This window comes from Stegostoma tigrinum, chromosome 34 (assembly GCF_030684315.1).
Source record: "Stegostoma tigrinum isolate sSteTig4 chromosome 34, sSteTig4.hap1, whole genome shotgun sequence".
NCBI lineage: Eukaryota > Metazoa > Chordata > Chondrichthyes > Orectolobiformes > Stegostomatidae > Stegostoma > Stegostoma tigrinum.
In genome coordinates this window covers 4,827,501-4,847,948 of record NC_081387.1, presented here as the reverse complement: position 1 = coordinate 4,847,948, position 20,448 = coordinate 4,827,501, and the positions used below count along the sequence as shown (strand labels likewise).

Sequence of the window (20,448 nt, the reverse complement as noted above, 5' to 3'; positions counted from 1 at the left end):
GGATGGAAAAATGTCTTGGGTGGTGGGGTCGGATTGTAAATGGCAGAAGTGTCGGAGGATAATGCGTTGTATCCGGAGGTTGGTAGGGTGGTGTGTGAGAACGAGGGGGATCCTCTTGGGGCGGTTGTGGCGGGGGCGGGGTGTGAGGGATGTGTCGCGGGAAATGCGGGAGACGCGGTCAAGGGCGTTCTCAATCACCGTGGGGGGAAAGTTGCGGTCCTTAAAGAACTTGGACATCTGGGATGTGCGGGAGTGGAATGTCTTATCGTGGGAGCAGATGCGGCGGAGGCGGAGGAATTGGGAATAGGGGATGGAATGTGCCCCCAGCTACCTACTAACCTCATCCCACCTCCTTGACCTGTCCGTCTTCCCTGGACTGACCTATCCCCTCCCTACCTCCCCACCTATATTCTCCTCTCCACCTATCTTCTTTTCTCTCCATCTTCAGTCCGCCTCCCCCTCTCTCCCTATTTATTCCTGTTCCCTCCCCCCATCCCCCTCTCTGATGAAGGGTCTAGGCCCGAAACGTCAGCTTTTGTGCTCCTGAGATGCTGCTTGGCCTGCTGTGTTCATCCAGCCTCACATTTTATTATCTTGGAATCTCCAGCATCTGCAGTTCCCATTATCTCTGACATACGGTTTAAGGTGGGAGGGGACGGATTTAAAAGGGACCCAGGGAACAACTTTTCCACACAGAGGGTGGTGCAATTATGGAATGACCTGCCAGAAGTGGCGGAGGCTGGCACAATTACAACATTTAAAAGGCATCTGGATGGAAATATAAATAGGAAGGATTTAGAGGCAAATGGGCCAAAAACTGGCAAACAGGATGAGATCCGTTTAGTATATCTGGTATGGACGAGTTGGACTGAAGGGTCTGTTTTTATGTTGTGTGACTACATGACTCATTAATACGAATCGTCAGACACCCTCCACCACCCAGATACTGACACCTCACCTTCTCATATTCAGGAATAAACCATCAACAAAACTCAGGCTGGAAATCAGGAGGGAAATGTTTCCAAAAACACACTCAATATCCAACACACAGCTCCAGTCAAACAGTTCAGTACAAAGCACTGAGTAAACAGCTCTCTCAATGGATCTTCTCACACAGCATAAGGGACATTTCCACCCCTGATTACCCACAGGACAGTCAGACTGCCTGAAGACTGGTGTGGATATTATGGGATACAATTTGTATAAAAGCTGCTCCTTCACTCACCATCTCCTCACTTGGTTTTCAGTCCCTATAGGAAGTGAACCAGCTCTGGAAGTGGAAGAGGAGAGAATGGGCAGAGTGGGTGGGCTCTCTGATTGACGTCTCTCACAGCCAATCCAAATATTTCTGCAGCAACAGGAGTTTCCTGAAGCTTGTGAAACTGACCAGTGAAATGGAGCTGACTTTGAGCAGCAGATCAGGTGGGAATTTAAACTTGTCATTGTCCCATCTGAATAAAACCTCACTTATTGTAGCTGCTGTCTCAGTTCCCCTGGTAAATGTTGACACAGATTTCTAGTGTGGGAATAGCATTCTCCAACCTCAGAGGCATTTGTGTGGGATGTGTGTCCTGAAATGTGTTTGACAGCAGATCAGAAGAGGAAAACCCTCTGTATCCGAAGCAGTGATAATGCGTATGTGTGGGATCAGCACATGTGCAGGAGGGAGGAATATGTGAGAATGGATGGAGAAGAGAGTAGGAACAGAGATTTAGCCAATAAATAGGATATAACTCTGGGGATTGACTCTGAATTACCACGTGAGACTGAAAATTGACATGATGCTTGGAACTCGTGTGAATTTCGCTGTTTCTGTGCTCAGAGAGTAACACAATGACTTGGGGAATATAAACCAAAAGAACTGCGGATGCTGTAAATCGGGAACAAAGACAAAGTTGCTGGAAAAGCTCAGCAGGTCTGGTAGCATCTGTGAAGGGAAAAAACAGAGTTAATGTTTCGGGTCTGGTTCTGAGGAAGGGTCACCGGACCCAAAACGTTGACTTTGTTTTCTCCTTCACGGATGCTGCCAGACCTGCTGCGCTTTTCCAGCAAGTTTGTTTTTGTTCCTGACAATGACTTGGGGTCTGATTACTGCAATTCCAAGATCGCTGAGAGGTTAACCAAGTCCAAGGAAATAAAATAAATGGGATGACAACCATGGGACACTGGAGAGCGGGACAGTTGAGATGGCCTGCTGTTGACGAAACTGAGGGAAAGTTGGCGATGCTGGTTAGAGCAGTGAAAAAGCATTAGTGTCGGTGGATCAAAGGGCAAAGGCTGTAATAGTGGGACAAGTTGGATCGTTACTGGTGAGAGCAAGAACGCAGTTAGAGCAGTGAGGGAGGAACAGCCCTTTTAAATCCAGTGTAGTTATTGATGTAAGTTTATTTCTAACTGAAACATTAATTCTGTTCCTCTCCATAGTTTCTGCCTGACCTGCTGAGGATTTTCAGAATTTTCTTGCATTCATTCTAAGTTTTAATGCACAGAATCAGATCATTAGGCCCAACCTTCCTGACCCGTCAGCATCGTGCGTTCCTTTTCACTAAAACACACAAAATCCTACAGTAAGATTCAACAGTATAGAACATATTAGTCAATATCACTGTGGTCGTGATACTTCCTCCACCATGGGTTTGTAATTTCCCATTCACAGGAAGGACACCTCCCCAAGAAAGAAATTTATATATCAACTTTCACAGTTTGTAAGTGCAGTGATGGGATCAGGTTGACCTTGGGTCAGCTGTGAAGTGCTTGACTGGGGTTGTTAACCTGGGCCAGTTAGGAAAGCCTTGGCTGACCAATATAACCGGGAGATTTGAATGTCTTTAGTTGTTTTAAAAAAAAGTAATCAGGAGATGAGAACCTCCTCAGCTGAGAACTGACTCTGAGGTGGCTGGCTGGTGATGGGACCTGGCCTCTGTGCAGTTATTTCACTAAGGTAGAATTTAACTGGTTCTTTATGTGTTGTTGCTGTGGTCATGTTGTAAACGTGGAAAACAATGTAGGTACAACAAGATCCCACAGGCAGGGCTTTGGTTGAACTCTGAGAAATGATAGCGTAGGACTCCCTCAAGACTGAACAGGAGTGTTAGCCTCAGTGCTGAAGCCTCTGGAGACAGATCTCTTGACTAAGAGTCCCCATGGCATCTCCTATGAGAGCAAAATGCTGTAGATGATGGAAATCTCAAACGAAGAGAGAATGCTAGTAAAAGTTAACATGTGTGGCAGCTTCTGTGCCAGAGGGAGAAATGGAGTTAACTTTTTGAGTTGGGCATGACTCGCTTCCTAAGAAGAGTCAGACCAGGCTTGAAATGTTAACTTAGATAACACAGTGTGGTGCTGGAGGAACACAGCGGGTCGGCCAGCATCAGAGGAGCAGGAAAGTTGACGTTTTGGGTTGGGACCCTTCTTCAGAGAATCCTTGAAATGTTAACTTGTTTCTCTGCATTCCAACCTTCGTGATTCACGCACAAGGATACCAATGTATAATTTCTAACTTATTTAGATCATATAGGTCTCGTATTTTTACTAACATTTACTAACTTAAAAGATAAAATGGCCAACACCCCTTAATTATGCAAGCAGACCAAACAGACACTCTGATCCAAGTAGCAGCCAGCATTTCACAAATGTTTCAGCAATCTCCTGCTTCTCCAGTACAGATATCACACAAACTTCTGTGTACAATAAATAAAACTCTGTAACACCATAGTGATAGAATTTTAATATATGGAAGAACAGTGTATAAAGGGGCAACTGTAAGAACTGTTCTTCAGGATTCCATCACCGCCTTGAACTATGCCACTGCAGATGCTGAATAAAGAGGCTATTTTTGCCACTCACCAATTTTCAGTCGTTATTTCAAACACAATCCCACACAGGCTATGCCGTCTTGTTCTAGTTTCACCCGCCAGTGGAAACACCCTCCCCGCTTCTATCTCATCTATTCCCTTCATAATGTTATATGTTTCTATAAGATCCCTCTTATTCTAAATTCCAGTGAATATAATCCCAGTCCACTCAATCTCTCCTCATAAACTAATCCCTCCCAACTCTGCCAGTACATCCTTTCTCAAGTGAGGAGACCAAAACTGCATGCATTGCTCCAGGTGTGGCCTCACCAGGACCGTATACAGCTGCAGCATAACCTCCCTGTTTTTAAACTCCATCCCTCTAGCAATGAAGGACAGAATTCCATTTGCCTTCTTAATTTCCTGTTGTACCTGCAAATCAACCTACTGCAAATTCATACACTAGGACACCCTTAAAATAACAGCCCTTTCACTGTTATTCCCTCCAAAATGGATGACTTCGCATTTATCAACATTGTACTCCATTTGCCAGACCCTTTCCAACTCACAATTGGGACTCTCCATTGAAAATATGAGCTCGAACAGACCCCTTAGATAAGTAGATAGCACAGTGTAACTTTTTTAATCAAATGGAAAGGAAGACAGAAAGCCAGTTAGGTTGACCTCGTCATAGAAAATACTTTAGAAGGTATTATGAAAAATGTCATAACAGGGAGTGAGAAAAGTGCAAGATCATCAGGCAGAATTAACATGCTCTTGTGAATTTTTTTTAAATGCTGGCCAGCATTTATTGTCCATCCCTAGATGCCCTTGAGAAGGTGGTGGTGAGCTGTCCTCTTGAATCACTGCAGTCCACCTGCTGTGGGTTGACTCACAGTGCCATTAGGGAGGGAATTCCAGGATTTTGATCGCAACAGTGAAGGAACAGCGATATATTTGCAAGTCAGAATGGCGAGTGGCTTGGAGGGGAACTTGAAGGTGGTGGTGTTCCCATACGTCTGATGTCCTTCTAGATGGAAGTGTATGACATCTTTCATAATAATTTCAAACATATTTTCTGCGATGATGTTAATCTACCCGGCTTTCTCTCTGCCTCGCTTTTTGAATAACAAAGTTAATCAAGCTATCTCCCAATCTAAAAGGACTGTTAGAGCTCATATTTTCAATGAGAGTCTGAGTTGCAGGGCGGATTCAGGTCACCTTTATTTGAGATTGACAGCGGTTACAAGATATAGCAAAAAAAAGGCACAAAGGCACACACAAAGGTTTAAAATGTTTTAACTTATAATTTTTAACTTAGAGTGTAAATGCCCCCCTTTGATTACTATTGGCCAGTGAAGCCAAGTTGTTTCTTAGTAATTGGCTCTCATGTGCATCATTTTCACTGAGATGGACAGGCTTGTGTTCCTTCATGATGTCCTTGAGGCCTTTCACAATGGTTACTGTTTGGAGCTGCCAATTAATTAGATCAGGAACTTTTACATTTCTACAAAAGAATATCAGTTCCAACAAAGTGGGTGGGACTGAGCTGGTCTTCTGACATGGTCGATTTTTTTTGACTAAAAGGTGAAATATTCATTAATGATCCATGAGAGAATTTCATCTTTATGGATCTGTCTCACATTCTCCCAGGTTTGTTCCACCCACCAGGCTCCAGACATTACAACAAAGATAATTTTGAGCTGCTTCTTATGGCAATGCAGCCTTTCCTGATTAACAAATCCATTTATTTTATATAACTCTAATGCACTATTTCTTCCAGGATTATCTCACCTTCCTGCCCGTGAATGACCTGATTTGATGTTCTCTTCCCTGAGAATATTTTTGAGTTATGTTTTATGCTTTCAATTGCATCATTCAGTGTGGCCACACCAATGCTCATCACCACTGAAGCTGCAGTATTAAACTCTGTTGCCAAATCAGTTATTAACCTCGTCTTACTTCTATGTGTGCATCTATCTTAAATATGATCTCACTCCAGGTGATCTGGTCTTCCATCTGCAATTGTTTTATCATATATTGACGAAATACAGAGGGATGATTGTGCATGTCTGTGTTCTGTTGACCATTAAAAATAAAGACTATTTTGTATCAGTTTTCTCAATTTAAGGTTATTGACCAAAACCTGTTTGATACATCCAGCACAGAGACAGCTTTGTTGAGGAGTTCTGACGGTGATCAGAACCCAATGGTCCATTTGTTTTACCAGCTTCCCTGATAGGACATGAGAGGCTCCTGGTCTCAATAGCCCATGTTCCATTATAGTCTGATCTTGCTTTTCAAGGGCGTGACATTGAATCTCTCAATTCTAACCTCTAACCCTTTATATTGACCAGAATCTTCATTTTGTGCCAGGCAACTACTTTCTTGTCTGTGTTATTGTTTCCTGAAACTCAGGAGGCATTGACTTCAATGTGTATGACTGTAAACTAGCTTTCAGTCCCTTCTGTTTCTGATTTACTGCGAGAGTAACCGAGATTACTTTTGAATCTTCTCATCTTTCATTTCTCATCTACCTCCTGCCATTTACTCTTAGTTCTGAACTTCAGTTCTGAAGAAGAGTCATATTGACTCAGAACATTTATTCTGTTTCTCTCTCCACAGATGCTACGAGAGTTGTTCAATTTGTCCAGCATTCTCTGTTTTTGTTTGCTCTTTGCATTGTCATCTAAGCCATGTAGCCCTGAAAATAAGTTAATTTCCAGGAACAGTCCAGAAGTCTCTTCTCTTCTTTACAATATTTCCTCTGAAGTATAGGTGATAAACTGCTTCTCCAACTGCCCCTTCCACTGCGCCTTCAGAGGCTGGATGGTGTCCATTTGGTGACATCTTTTCTGGGCTCTAGCTAGTCATATGTCCATCGCTATCCTCTCCTCTGGAAGAAGTCCCATTCTCACCCATTTCACTGGGTCTACTGTCCTTAGTGCACAGACCATTTCACATGGCTGTTGTAGTTTGCTCTTTACTGCAGCCACACCCTGCTTCCAGGCAGTGTTCTCTGCTTATTGCTCTTTCTCTCACCCACATTCTGAATGTCACCATCACATCCTTATTTTTCCTAACCAATTGCTGACACTCGTTTGAGATCCTGAATCGAATTTTCTAAAGGTCCCCCCCGCCTTTCACATGCCTCCACATAAGAAGATTCGAAAGTAATCTCAGTTACTCTCGCAGTAAATCAGAAACAGAAGGGACAGAAAGCTAGTTTACAGTCATACACATTAACTCATTGAAGTCAATGCCTCCTGAGCTTCAGCAAACAATATATTCTACCTTTCCTGCCCACTGTTTTGCATAAAATTTCCCTGTGTCCCACGCTCCCCCTTCAGTTCTGGAGCTCAAACAGTGATCTGTGACTGCTCACTGTTCTTCCTTCTCTCTGTGAAAGTTTGCCCATTCTTCATTCAGTACCAATTTAGCTTCTTGTTTGGCTAGCTTATTCTTATGTTCATTGATTCTGGTTCCTGAATGCTACATGTTGCTTTGATTACCATCATTTCACTCTAATCTTGTGCATTTTTCTCACAGTACAAACAACCAGGCTGCTTTTAATAGTAAGATAATACAAATAACTGAGAGACTGGAAGTCTGAAACAAACAAAAATAGATATAGCTGCAGAAACTCAGCAAGTCTGGCAGCATCTGTGTAGACAAAACAGAGAACATTACAGCGCAGTACAGGCCCTTCGGCCCTCCATGTTGCGTCGACCTGTGAAACCAATCTGAAGCCCATCTAACTTACACTATTCCATTATCATCCATATGTTTATCCAATGACCAGAGTTAATGTTATGAGTCCAGTAACCCTTCTTCTGAACTTGTGCTCTTAACAGTGCTGGTTTACACACTATTCCCTCCCAAATCCAAACTCCACCTCAAAGACCGCATTGTTCGACTTCTCGAATCCAAATCCACACTTCTTTCAGCAATAACCAATCCCTAAGGTATTTCTTTAAAATCTCACCCTTGTTAGTCTTTTGGCTCCTGGCTGTTGTTAACAATGAAAGTGCCCGTGGGGTCTCACTCAGGTTCAGAAACATTAAACATAACAGGGATCAGTGACACAACACCAACTAAGTTGCTGAAACAACTACATTGTGTTACTTTTATGATCATTATTCAGTAACAATCAGAAAATCAAGCATATATGATCATATGATAATAGATGAAATAAGAAAAATTAATTGAAAGACAAGAACAAACACATCAGAAGGAAATGAAGAAATGCAACTTTATTGTAGCACATTAGTAACCCCAAATTGTTCATTTATCGGACAGTTGGGATCAGAAACCTTTCTTTCTGCAGAGAAAGCATCAGGGTATTTCCAGCCAGAGATTGAGACAAAGAGTCAGAAACAAGCAGCCAACTCAGCCAGGAGACCTGCTTTCCTTCCGGAGGTCAAACAGTAACTCTCCTAGAATTTTAGAATGGTCTATTTAAACAATTCAACAAGTTCATATTTCAGTCATGTGATAAAGACAAGCATTACGGTGCCGAGCACTCATCTTAGTGGCTAATCCGAAGGTTGTTCAGACAACTGTTGGTAGCTGTTGCCGAGTGGTTGAGGCAATGAATTTAAAATCCGCCAAGAGGTCTCCCCCTGCAGGTGTGAATCCTGAGGGCTGCATCTGGCTCCGCTCCTGACTTTAGTTATGTTCCAGAGATAATAGGAACTGCAGATGCTGGAGAAGCAGAGATAACAAAGTGTAGAGCTGGATGAACACAGCAGGCCAAGCAGCATCTCAGGAGCAAAGATGCTGCTTGGCCTGCTGTGGTCATCCAGCTCTACACTTTGTTATCTTAGTTATTTTCCTGTAGCTTTATGTTCCCTATCACATTTTCCACAGTTAGGTGACAAAGTAACTGAAATCACTCATGCCCATTTTAGCAGACTGGATTATGATGTCTTCCCTTGTCCAGAAATGGGTGGAAGCAAATGGTGTGTCTCCAAATACTTTGGGTCAGCTTCCGCTGGAACATCTGCACAATGCTAGAGTTTCAGAAGCTCCTGCAATACAATCATGTGATCAACATTGACCATTTTATAATCAAGCAAACTTGTCCATTTTTAAAAGAAACATCATTTAAACATGAAAATATAGAATTCATTTTTACTTTGTAATTTCTCTGCATGCCATCTGACCATGACAGGCTTGATAAATATAATTCTATCCCTGCCTCTGAAACACATTTGAGAGGAGAAAAATCAATTCAAGGAAGTTGTAATCATTCCCTCACTTATTCCACAGAAAAGAAAGATAACACACACAAGGAGCAGTGAAATGGCAGTCCCTTTTGTACTTTGTTTTTGAAGCTAAAAGGATACATGATTAAACTGGGGAAGTTCTAGGTGCTCTGGACCTCAGCTATACTGGAGTTAAAAATATCCTGCCTGACCTGCGCAACCTTATCGTGGTTCTACTGCCCTCTGGTAACTACCTCTCTACCTCACAGTACTATACTGCAGCTTTTCAACTGGGGAAAGCATCTCCATTGCTATCTTGTCTACGTGAGGGGCTCCCTGAATCCCAAGTTAACTTTCGGGAAATAGTTCTAGTCAGAGTGATTCTCTGCTTAGCCAGTGAGAGGGGTAAGCTTCTTCACAGTAACCTGCTGCATTTGGGAACTTTGCCCTCCTCTCAAAAATCCTGGAGAGAAGCGGTTCTGCTAACCTCTCCCCTTCTAGCTTGATCTTGCTCAATCTCTCACTTTGTTTGCTTTAGTAACTTGACAGTCTTTTGACTTTTTGGCTGGTCAAGGCATCCCATTCACCCTGTCTGTCAGTACAGAGGTCCCTGGCTCTTGTTTACTTTGACTGTAAAGTGGTCTGCAATTAGACTTCAGGCTTACTCCCTTCACTCATTTCATGTTTACAGAACTTTCTGCTGTTCTTTCTCATCTTTGTGCAGCCCTTCTGCACTTTTGTAGAACCTTGTTGGTGTCGTTCATTCTGGAGATCCAGAGCCCCTTTCTGTTCCATTTATGTGAGGGTGACAGCGCTTAACATCAAGGCTGCATTCAATTGAGTGTGGCAACAATGAGCCCTAGTAAAACTGGAATCAATTGGTATCAGGGGACAAACCTCTCCACTGGTTGAAGGCACATCTGGTACATAGGAAAATGGCTGTGGTAGTCGGAGGTAGTCATCTCAGCTCCAGGACATTTCTGCAGGACTTCCTCAGGCTAACATCCTAAGCCCAACTATCTTCAACTGCTTCATCAATGATCTTTCCTGCATCATAAGGCCAGACGTGGCATGTTGATTGCACTGATGATTGCACAATGTCCAGCACCATTATAATTCCTGAGATACAGAAGCAGTCTATGTCCAAGTGCAACATTATCTGGACAATATCCAGGCTTGGGCTGACAAGTAGCAAATAACATTTGCGCCAAACAAATACCAGGCTATGACCATCACCAATAAGAGACAATCTCACCAACACTCCTTGACATTCAATGGTGTTACCATCACTGAATCCCACACTATCAATATCCTGGGGGTTATCATTGACCAGAAACTCAACTGGACTCACCACATAAACACAGTGGGGACAAGAACAAGTCAGATGCTAGGAATACTGTGCCAAGTGACTCACCTCCTGACTCCCTGAAGCCTATCTACAAGGCACAACTCAGGAGTGTGATGGAATACTCTCCATATGCCTGGATGAGTGCAGCTCCAACAATACTCAAGAAGCTTGACACCATTCCAGAACAAAGCAGCTTACCTGACTGGCACCACATCCACAAGCATTCATCCCCTCGACCAGCGATGTTCAGTAGCAACAGTGCATTCTATCACAAGACACACTGCCGAAATTCACCAAAAATCCTAAAACAGAACAATCCAAACCCATGACCACTTCTGTCTAGAAGGACAACAGCAAATACATGGGAACACCACCAGCTGAAAGTTTATCTCCAAGGTACCTACCATCCTCACTTGAAAATATGTCACCATTGTTTCACTGTCGCTGGGTCAAAATCCTGGAACTCCCTCCCTAAGGATGTTGTGGATCAAACACCTGTACATGGGCTGCAGTGGTTCGAGAAGGCAGCTCAACACCACTTTCTCAAGGGCAATTAGGCCAGGATTTATTGTCCAGTCCCAGCCTGCAATGCCAATATCCCATGAGTAAATAAAAAGAAAAATTCCTGCACACTTTCTCTTTTCTCTATTTCCTTTGGCCAGCTCTGACTTGACCTCCCTTACCCCCTGCAATGTCTCCCTTGGGGTGCTTGTCTAGCCTAGGTTGATGGGAGTTACAACTCAGTTTCCAGTCAGGTCATTCCCAGTTAGAGTTCTAGCCATGTTCATGGGAACTCTGGAATGATTTTTATGATAACTGAAACCTGACTATTGGTGAATGTGGTGGAGATACAGACACAGGTCTCTCACCCAGTTCCCTCATGTGGCCCTTGGTTTTCAGAGCAGACTTGGATTGGGGAGGGGGTAAACTCTTTCAACAGAACAATTGTGTGTCTCAGAGTAAAGCAATATACTTGCTGACTCTGGATGTGAGTTTGCTCGCTGAGCTGGAAGGTTAGTTTTCAGACGTTTCGTCACCATTCTAGGTAACATCATCAGTGAGCCTCTGACGAAGCGCTGGTGTTATGTCCCGCTTTCTATTTATCTGGTGAGGTTTCCTTGGGTTGGTGATGTCATTTCCTGTTCTTTTTCTCAGGGGATGGTAGATTGGCTCCAAGTCAATGTGTTTGTTGATGGAGTTCCGGTTGGAATGCCATGCTTCTAGGAATTCTTGTGCATGTCTCTGTTTGGCTTGTCCTAGGATGGATGTGTTGTCCCAATCAAAGTGGTGTCCTTCCTCATCTGTATGTAAGGATACGAGTGATAGTGGGTCATGTCGTTTTGTGGCTAGTTGATGTTCATGTATCCTGGTGGATAGCTTTCTACACTACAAAACACTACATTGGACAAACTGGCAGAAAGCTAGCCACCAGGATACATGAACATCAGCTAGCCACAAAATGACATGACCCACTATCACTCGTATCCTTACATACAGATAAGGAAGGACACCACTTTGATTGGGACAACACATCCATCCTAGGACAAGCCAAACAGAGACACGCACGAGAATTCCTCGAAGCATGGCATCCCAACCGGAACTCCATCAACAAACACATTGATTTGGAGCCAATCTACCATCCCCTGAGAAAAAGAACAGGAAATGACATCACCAACCCAAGGAAACCTCACCAGATAAATAGAAAGCGGGACATAACACCAGCGCTTCATCGGAGGCTCACTGATGATGTTACCTAGAATGGTGACGAAACGTCTGAAAACTAACCTTCCAGCTCAGCGAGCAAACTCACATCCAGAACCTCAACCTGAGCTACAAATCTTCTCAAAACTCACTTGCTGACTTTCTGTGAGTGATTCTGGGGCACTGTTCATGAGAGCAGAAAACTCCGATAGCATTCTTTCACTCATATTCAAGGAATTCTTGCCTGAGTAGCAGGAAATCCAGCCTGTGGGACTCAGCAGTCAGGTCCTTGTTGGTTCTGCTGTGTCTCGTACTAGGACATCTCTCTACAGACAGATATCCGTGGGTTTCTTCCAGGTACTCCAGTTTCATCTCACAGCCCCAAGATGTACTGGTTAGGTGGTTTGGCCATGCTAAATTGCCCATAGTATCCTGGGATACGCAAGGTGGGAAATGCAGGGTTACAGGGACAGGGCAGGTCTGGGTGGGATGCTCTTCGGAAGGTTGGTGTGGACTTGGGCTGAATGGCCTACTTCCAACTGTAGCAATTGTATGATCCCTGCTAAATCCTACAAAACCCACAGCTTGACTTTTCACTTTGAGGGCTCAAAGTGGCTTATTTTATTGTAATGAGGATACACACTAGCTCTGGGATGGGGAAGCATCATTGGTTTTCTAGCAAGCTAAAGGCGGTAATTGGATTTTTCTTATCAATCTCACTCTGCTTATCTTTCCAATGCTGATGGGAATGGTTATGTTGTGGAGGTGCCAGTGTTGGACTGGGGTGAATAAAGTCAGAAATTACATGACACCAGGCTATAGCCCAACAGGTTTATTTGAAATCTCAAGCTTTTGGAGCCTCAGTACTTCTTCAGATGTTAGTGAGAGAGGTAGTATCAGACACAGAATTTATATGTAAAAGATCAGAAGTTCACACCATTTGTGAGGACGTACTAAACAAATCTAAGATGCTGTTAAATCTTTAATCAGAAGGTTTTAATTGATTAGTTTGTATACGTAAATCCCCAAATTCCTTTCAAGTCATGGTCCTGAGAGAACTAAATGTTTTATCAGTGTAAAGAAGAGGTGACATTTTCGGTCAGACAATGCATGTTAGGTATGAGAGAAGATCTGTCATGGCAGGCATTTGTAGCTGTTTGCAATGACCAAATTCCTAGCTGTGAGGTCTCCCTTTTCCTCCAAAACCATTCTCTAGCGGGCCATAGGTAAGTTTTAAATTCCTTCAGTAATATCTGCTCCTGTAAATCATCATTGGTACACACTTTCGCTCTCATCATTTTTCTTCTTTGTGGATTTTCAAAGCCAGTGAGCAACAGTGACTTTCCAAAACTGGCAGTTAATGTTTCAGTACACTGATCAATGTGCACTGACCCTGGGAGTGACTGTCTAGCTTAGAAGGAAATTCAAGAGACCCAGCAGTTGGAAGATTTGTTTTTGCCTTTCAAACCTTGATAATTTGGGTTCCTTTTAAGCATTCATGAACTGCTGACAATATGCCTCTCATGCTTTATTCATATGTACTAAGGACTGCAGCTTATATGTGTCCATAATCAAGGGAAACTTTCAGGATCAACATGGATTGAGCTTTTTGAGTTTTCCCAGTAACTGACCCTGAATCATGAGGGTTTACATTTCTCATTCCATTGTGGCTTTCCCACTACCCTTCAAAGGTAGTAAGAAAGGATTCCACCTCATCTTTTTAAAATTTAGGCACATCTTAAAATATTTAAGAGCCTCGAGGTTTACTTCTGGAAGGGGAGTCTGTTGCCAGGCAAGGACTCAGTTTTACCAAGCAATTTTCATCACAATTTTTTTCTGTATCTGTAATCCCAGCTCCAATTTTTGGAGCTAATAAGGTGTGGAGCTGGATGGACACAGCCTCCCAAGCAGCATCTTCGGAGCAGGAAAGCTGATGTTTTGGGCCTAGACCCTTCTTCAGAAAATCTAACTTGTGGAGCTGGAAAACCTTTTCTTTCTTTATCTCTCTCTTTCTTGTCCCTCAACTCCGCCTGGATTCTCAGCTATTCTCAGTCCAGCTGGGTGATAAAACAATGCTCAGTTAGCAGTTCTAACCCTCCACCTAAACGTTACGATTGTGAACTGGGTGAAGATGCCGTTACAGCGTCTGGAGCATTTCAGTCCTTTTGATTTTACCAGGTAATTTTAACTGTTATCTCCTAGATACCATGTTTAACTGGTCTACTGTCAGTCAGGTTAGTTATCTGAGAACAACTTTACATCACAATTTACCATTGTCCTGGTGTTAGATCAAAGCAGGCTTACTGTGCTTCCTGGCTTTGTTTTGTAATTTGAGTCACTGACTTTTAAAACTCAAAGCGAACAGGGTCTAGGGCAGCATGAATAACACACAGTTCACTGAACTGATCAGACTCCTGAGTGGCAAAAATGTAACCAAAAATCAATTAAATGAGGCTAACTAATTAACTCAGAACCAATGATCAGGCAGGCCAGTTTGGTGAAGTGTAAACAATAGATGACTCTGAACATAAAAGCCCATGTTGAGGGAGAAATAAAGCTTCTCCATGTGGTACAAAAGAAGACTGGAGAGACAGGAGACTCCATTGTGTATGAGCAGACCTCTATTTAGAAAGAGCATCAAAAGAGCTGGGAGGTCTGCACCCAAAGTTTGTTAAGTATAGTTTTACTTTAGAATAAACTTTCTGGACATACTATCCAATTATTCTGTTGCTTCAAATTGGTTTTTGGTACAAGAAAAAAGGGTTAAATCATCATCACAATCCTGCAATTACATTACCACTGTCATTGTTCTGAGTAGAAAATGTTAAACACAAAATTTTAAAATTCTGACTGGGGTCGAGCAAGGCTATGTGATAGCCCCCATACTATTCTAACCTGCCTGACAATGAGTATTCACCTCAAAGATCTCTCTTGCCAGTATTAAATACTGTCCAGATGGGAAATATGTTTACAACAAAAGCAGATAGCTGTAAATGCTGGAAACCAAAAATTGAATTAAAAAAAAGAGAATGCTAGAAAACTCAGCAGATTGGACAGTATCTGTGGAAAGAAACTGATTTCATGTTCCATGCAGTGGTGACCTCTAATCAGAAAAAAAGGAACGTAACAGTTATTAAGTTCTCGGAAGTGGGCAAATGGCCATGAGGAACAAAGGAGGTGGCCTGTGATAGAGTGCAGGCCAAGAGATGGTAAGTAACAAGTGACTTAAGACCTTGAGAAATTAGAACAAGAGTCAGCCATTCACAACTTGATGGGATCATGGCTGATCTGACATTCCTCACATGACACTTTTCTGCCCTTCCCTACAGCCCTTGACTCCCCTATTGACAGACTTAAATATACACAAGGACTCTGTCCCTACAGCTCTCGATGGCAAGGAGTTCCAAAGACTAACAACCCACTGAGAGAAGAAATTCCTCCTCATCACAGTCTTAAGTTGACACCCCCTTTATTCTGAGACTGTCCTCTGGTCCTAGACTCTCTCATGAGCAGAAGCATCCTCTCAGTATTTACCGTCAAGCCCCTTAAGAGTCGTATATGTTTCAATGAGATCACCTCTTATTCTTCTGAACTTAATTGAGTAGAGTCCCAAACTGTTTACCTTTTGCTAATAAGAGAATTCCTCCATACTGGGGATCAGCCTAGTGAACCTTCTCTGGACTGCCTCCAATGAAATTATATATTTCCTTAAATCAGGGGACCAAAACTACTCATAGTATTCCAATTGAGTCTCACCAGCACCTTGTACAGATGCAGTATCTACTCTTATATTCAATCACCCTTGAAGTAAAGGCTAACATTCTCTTAGCCTACCTGATTAGTGTCTGGACCTGTGTGCTAGCTTTGTGTATTTCATGAACAAGTACTCTCAAGTCCTTTTGCGTGGCAGCTTTCTGCAGTTTTTCTCCATTTAAATAATATTGTTCTTTTGTTCTCCCTTCCAAAATGAACAACTTCACATTTTCTTATATTCCATTTGCCAACATTTTTGCTTATGGAACCTATCAATATCTCTCTGTAAACTCTCTTCCAACAGTTGCTAATTGACTTCCTTCCCCTTTAGAATAGGAGCATCACATTAGCAGTTTTCCAATCCTCTGGTACTTCTCCAGAATCCAACAGTTTTTGGAAAATTGCAACCAACACATCTACTATCTCTGTCGATATTCCTTTTAAGATCCTCAGGTGAAAGCCATCAGGGCCAGCAGACGCGTCTGCATTTAGCCACATTAGACTGTCTAATACTACTTCTTTAGTGATAGTGGTGGTACTTAATTCCTTAATTTAATTCCTGGAGAATCAGCACCAGATCAGCTGTGTCAGATCAGCCTTCTACAAACCACAACAGCGGAACTGGATGAATTCCTTGAACTCATTGCAGTGAACTGTGGGTTTGACAGCAGCAGCTTTAGATTGAAAAGGTTCAAAAACATGGTTTACCGCCAGCTTCTCAAAAGCAAACATGGATAACAACATGTTGCCCTTGCCAGCTCATCCCACATCTGATGAAAGAATTTAAAGAAAGGCCTCTGAAAGTCCACAGAAATTCTAGCGTGCAGATCAAATATTGCCACCCCTTTCCTGTACTGCAGTGAGACCTAGCTGTGTATCACAGGCAAATAGCAGCAGTGTACAAATAGCATCAGCAACAACTCTGACAAATCCTCCAGATTCATTCAGAGGAACAAAAAACAAATGTTACTGTCTTGACCCATGTGTGTTCGAACAAAACTCCAATAAATCGATGTTGATAGCTGATTTGAAAGTTGAACACATTCCATGAAGCATATTGCATTCACCTTAAACACTGCAGGATTTAGGCACAGCGGCAGATATGATCCATTTAGTTTTGTGAGCCTGTTCCACCATTCAACAAGATCATGGCTGATTCGACTGTCACCTCAGCTCCTCTTTCTGTTTCTTCCTCATTCATTCAGAATGTATCACACTTTAAATCCCAATACCTTAATGGTGTGACACAAAGGAAGTAGCAGGAAGCAAATCCCAGCTTCTTGATCCCATGAGCCAGTGGAACATCGTGAAGAACCACAGCAGAAACTTTCAAACTTCAGCATACATCATCCTCAAATCAAGAGACAGCTGAGGAGGAGATGGATGAATAAAATTTGGCGAAAGGGATTGAAGGAGGATATGAATTGTGAAGAAAGGATTCATGAGCATGGAGCCTGGAAGCTGAAGACATAACCGTCACTGAAGTGGAGGAAGAGGCACAGATGTACTAAATAGGAGGAGAACCAAGAGTTCGGAGGGAGATGGCGCTGGAGATGACAATCAGGAGAGGGTGAGGCCATGCAGGAATTTGTACTGGGGTCTGAGAATTTTAAATTGAAAGCACTGGGAGACTGGGAGTCAGTGTAGGTCAGTGAGCATAGGTGTGTGAGTTAGGATAGAGAGTGCAGATTTTTAGCTGAACTGAGGTTTATGCAAGGTGGAAAATGGGAAGCTGGGCAGGAGAGCATTGTAACAGTCTGGTCTAGAAACAATAACAGCATGGATGAGGATTTCAACAGCAGATGGACTAGTGTGTCGAATAGGGAAATAGGGAGATGTTACCGAGGAGGAAGTAGATGATCTTTGTGATAGAGAGAGTGTGGGGTCAGAAGCTCAGCTGGTGATTTATAAGGATGACACTGCCCAATTGTTCTTGGAGATGAGAGTGGAGACAGCAATTTAAGGAATCTTTGTGACCTTTAATCCCTTTGCCTAACAGTAAACCTATTCATCTCAGTTTTCAACTGATATCCAGCTTCAACAGATTTTTGTGGGGAGAGTTCCAGATTTCCTGACCGCTTTTTATGAAGAAGTGTTGGCTGACATCACCTCAAACAACCTTGCTTTAATTTTAATGCTCTGCCCTCTGATCTGGGCTCTCCCACCAGAGGAATTATTTCTGTCCAACTACTGTATCAGCTCAATTAATCATGTTAAATTTTAAGTATGTTCCATGTGATGTGCAAAATGGCTACTGTCCTCAAACCTTTGATAGATATAGATGATATGAAAAGTCACATTAATATGGGAAACCAGTATACAAAGGTACTTATCCAACATCCTTTTCCTCATTCAAAAAAACACAAGCACTATCATTCACATGTTAACCCACAAAGTATTGCAAACAAATGATCTTACATTGATCAAAACGTGTTTGTTCTCTCTAGTCTGTTCCAATTCCCTCTGTCCATACACAGCACTGCACACACAACCTTTAAAGTATTCAGGTCTTCGCCTCAAAGTTAGATCTGTGCAAATGAAGTAACATCCTTTGCACCCGCTTTAGAGAGGATCAAAGTGGTTTGAGAAAGATGTGTTCAATTATCGTGTGGTCAAACTGCACCATACTTTCTCTCTCCCAAACAGGTGCTTGAGGTACTCACAATGAAAAACAATATCCAGGTGCTCTCTCAATCTGTGCACATTGTTGTTCAGTGTGTGTTAACACTGTGAATACAAACACAACGGGTTGCCCTCACTGCATGGGGATTACTCCAAGTCCTGTGTCACTGACATCACACTGCAGGGTGGCTCCATTGTTGACATCATAATCCCTCAGCACTGGTGATGTCATCACTAGGTGTTTGATGGGAGTGAAAGCTGCTTCTTGTTCTGTGTCCCAGTCCCACTGAACACCCTGCACTGAGAGACTGTGTACACAGTTACACACTCTGAGGATAGACAGGGCTAGAACTTGGTTAGGCAGTTCCTGTGTGAAGATTACTGATGTTCCAAGAGGTCCAACAACTGTTTGGCGGTTTAATTACAGAACTCAAAATTGATAGGGCTTTTCCCCATTTAAGTGCAAAGATGGACCAGGAAGCACACTGAACATGTGGAAGTCTTGTCATACGTTTCAGATCCAAAATGTTGCTTCGCAGTGTGAGGCTGATTTGAGGAGATTGCTGGACAGTGGGATTAGTGTAGATAGGTGATGAGTTCTTTTTGACACTTTGTTCGCAATGGGCCAAAGGCCCCTTCTGTATTGCATGACTTTCTTCATGCAAACTTTGCACCTGAAGGGTTTCTTCTATGTGTGAACTGTCTGGTGTTCCAAGAGGGCCAATCACATCAATGAAGCTCACACTTGAAGGTTTAATCCCCTCTGTGAAGGCGTTGGTGTCTGCGGAGATGTGATGAGTCTGAGAATGATTTGTCGCACACATCACATGTGAATGGTTTCTCCCCCGTGTGAATGCGCTGGTGTACGCGCAGGTCCGAAGACCATGTGAAGGATTTGTTGCACACATCACACGTGAATGGTTTCTCCCCTGTGTGAATGCGTTGGTGTCTGCGGAGGCTTGACGACTGCAAGAATGATTTGTCACAAACGTCACACGTGAATGGCTTCTCCCCTGTGTGAATACACTGGTGCTTCAGGAGATCTGAGGATTGGATGAAAGCTGCATCACACACCTCACACCTAAATGGTTTCTCCCCTGTGTGAATCCTCTGATGCATCAGGAGACTTGATGATGTTACAAGAGCTTTTCCACAAATTTCACACCTGAAGGGTTTCTTTTCCATGTATTTGCCCTTGTTTTAACAGTGGTTGCAACAGATTCTCCTTGTGAGTTGGAAGGTCTTCTGAGCATGTTCGAGAATCTTACAAGCCTGTACAGTCACCTGACACTTAAACAGCTTCTCACATGGAGGAATGAGTCAGTGGTTCATGAGGCTCGATGAATGATTGAAACTCTCACCACACTTGGAGCCCACTTACACTTCCCCCCAGCTTCACCCTGACCACTCACCTACAGCTGAACCTTCAGAAAGGTTGGTTCCGATGGAAGGCTCCACACCACTGACCAGTTTCAGATCTGAGGATATGTCAAAGTTCCCCTGACCTGACCGACTTCCATAGGATGCTTTCACTTCCCAACCTTCTCTGTGTTGAGCAATGCTGTGAAGGGACTGGATATCTTCCCACAGTTGTGCAGTTGATGATTAGATTTATCTGTGGTGGCTATTCTCTGTATTCTCTGCTGTAGTCCAGTGCCATCCTTCTGTAAAACAGGAAATGGTAACATGATTTCCTCCAACTCCCTTTCCTCCTTTGCTGAATGCGCTGAATCCGCAGTGGCAAACTGTTCCACCGTGTGTGCCAGTCTGTTATTCCCCTGTGTAGGGGAATCAGATACAAGCCCTTTCTTTATCCTCACAACAAAAACAGAAGTTGCTGGAAAAGCTCAGCAGGTCTGGCAGCATCTGTGAAGAGAAATCAGAGTTAACATTTCGAATCTGGTGACCCTGTCTTGCTTTTTTCATCCTCACTTGACTATTACCAGCAGGGACAAGGGATAGTGACCAGAAGCAGACAATGTGGCTATTTTCTTCTACCATTCAGATCCCCATCTTCCAGGCA

The 20,448-nt window shown here is 43.0% G+C and overlaps 1 protein-coding gene across 8 annotated transcripts in view; it reads right to left on the bottom strand.

Annotated features, from left to right (window-relative positions):
• LOC125446460 (zinc finger protein 271-like) overlaps positions 1-19,175 on the bottom strand; it is a 101,317-nt gene extending 82,142 nt beyond the window's left edge. For 7 of the 8 annotated variants that reach the window (XR_009442938.1, XR_009442935.1, XR_009442937.1 and 4 more), the window contains exon 1: positions 1,226-1,266. The gene's annotated coding sequence lies outside the window, so the exon portion shown is untranslated. Of the gene's footprint in view, positions 1-1,225; positions 1,267-18,221 lie in introns of those variants that run through there. The other variant, XM_059639694.1, reaches the window with a different exon arrangement.
• Positions 19,176-20,448: the final 1,273 nt, after the last annotated feature.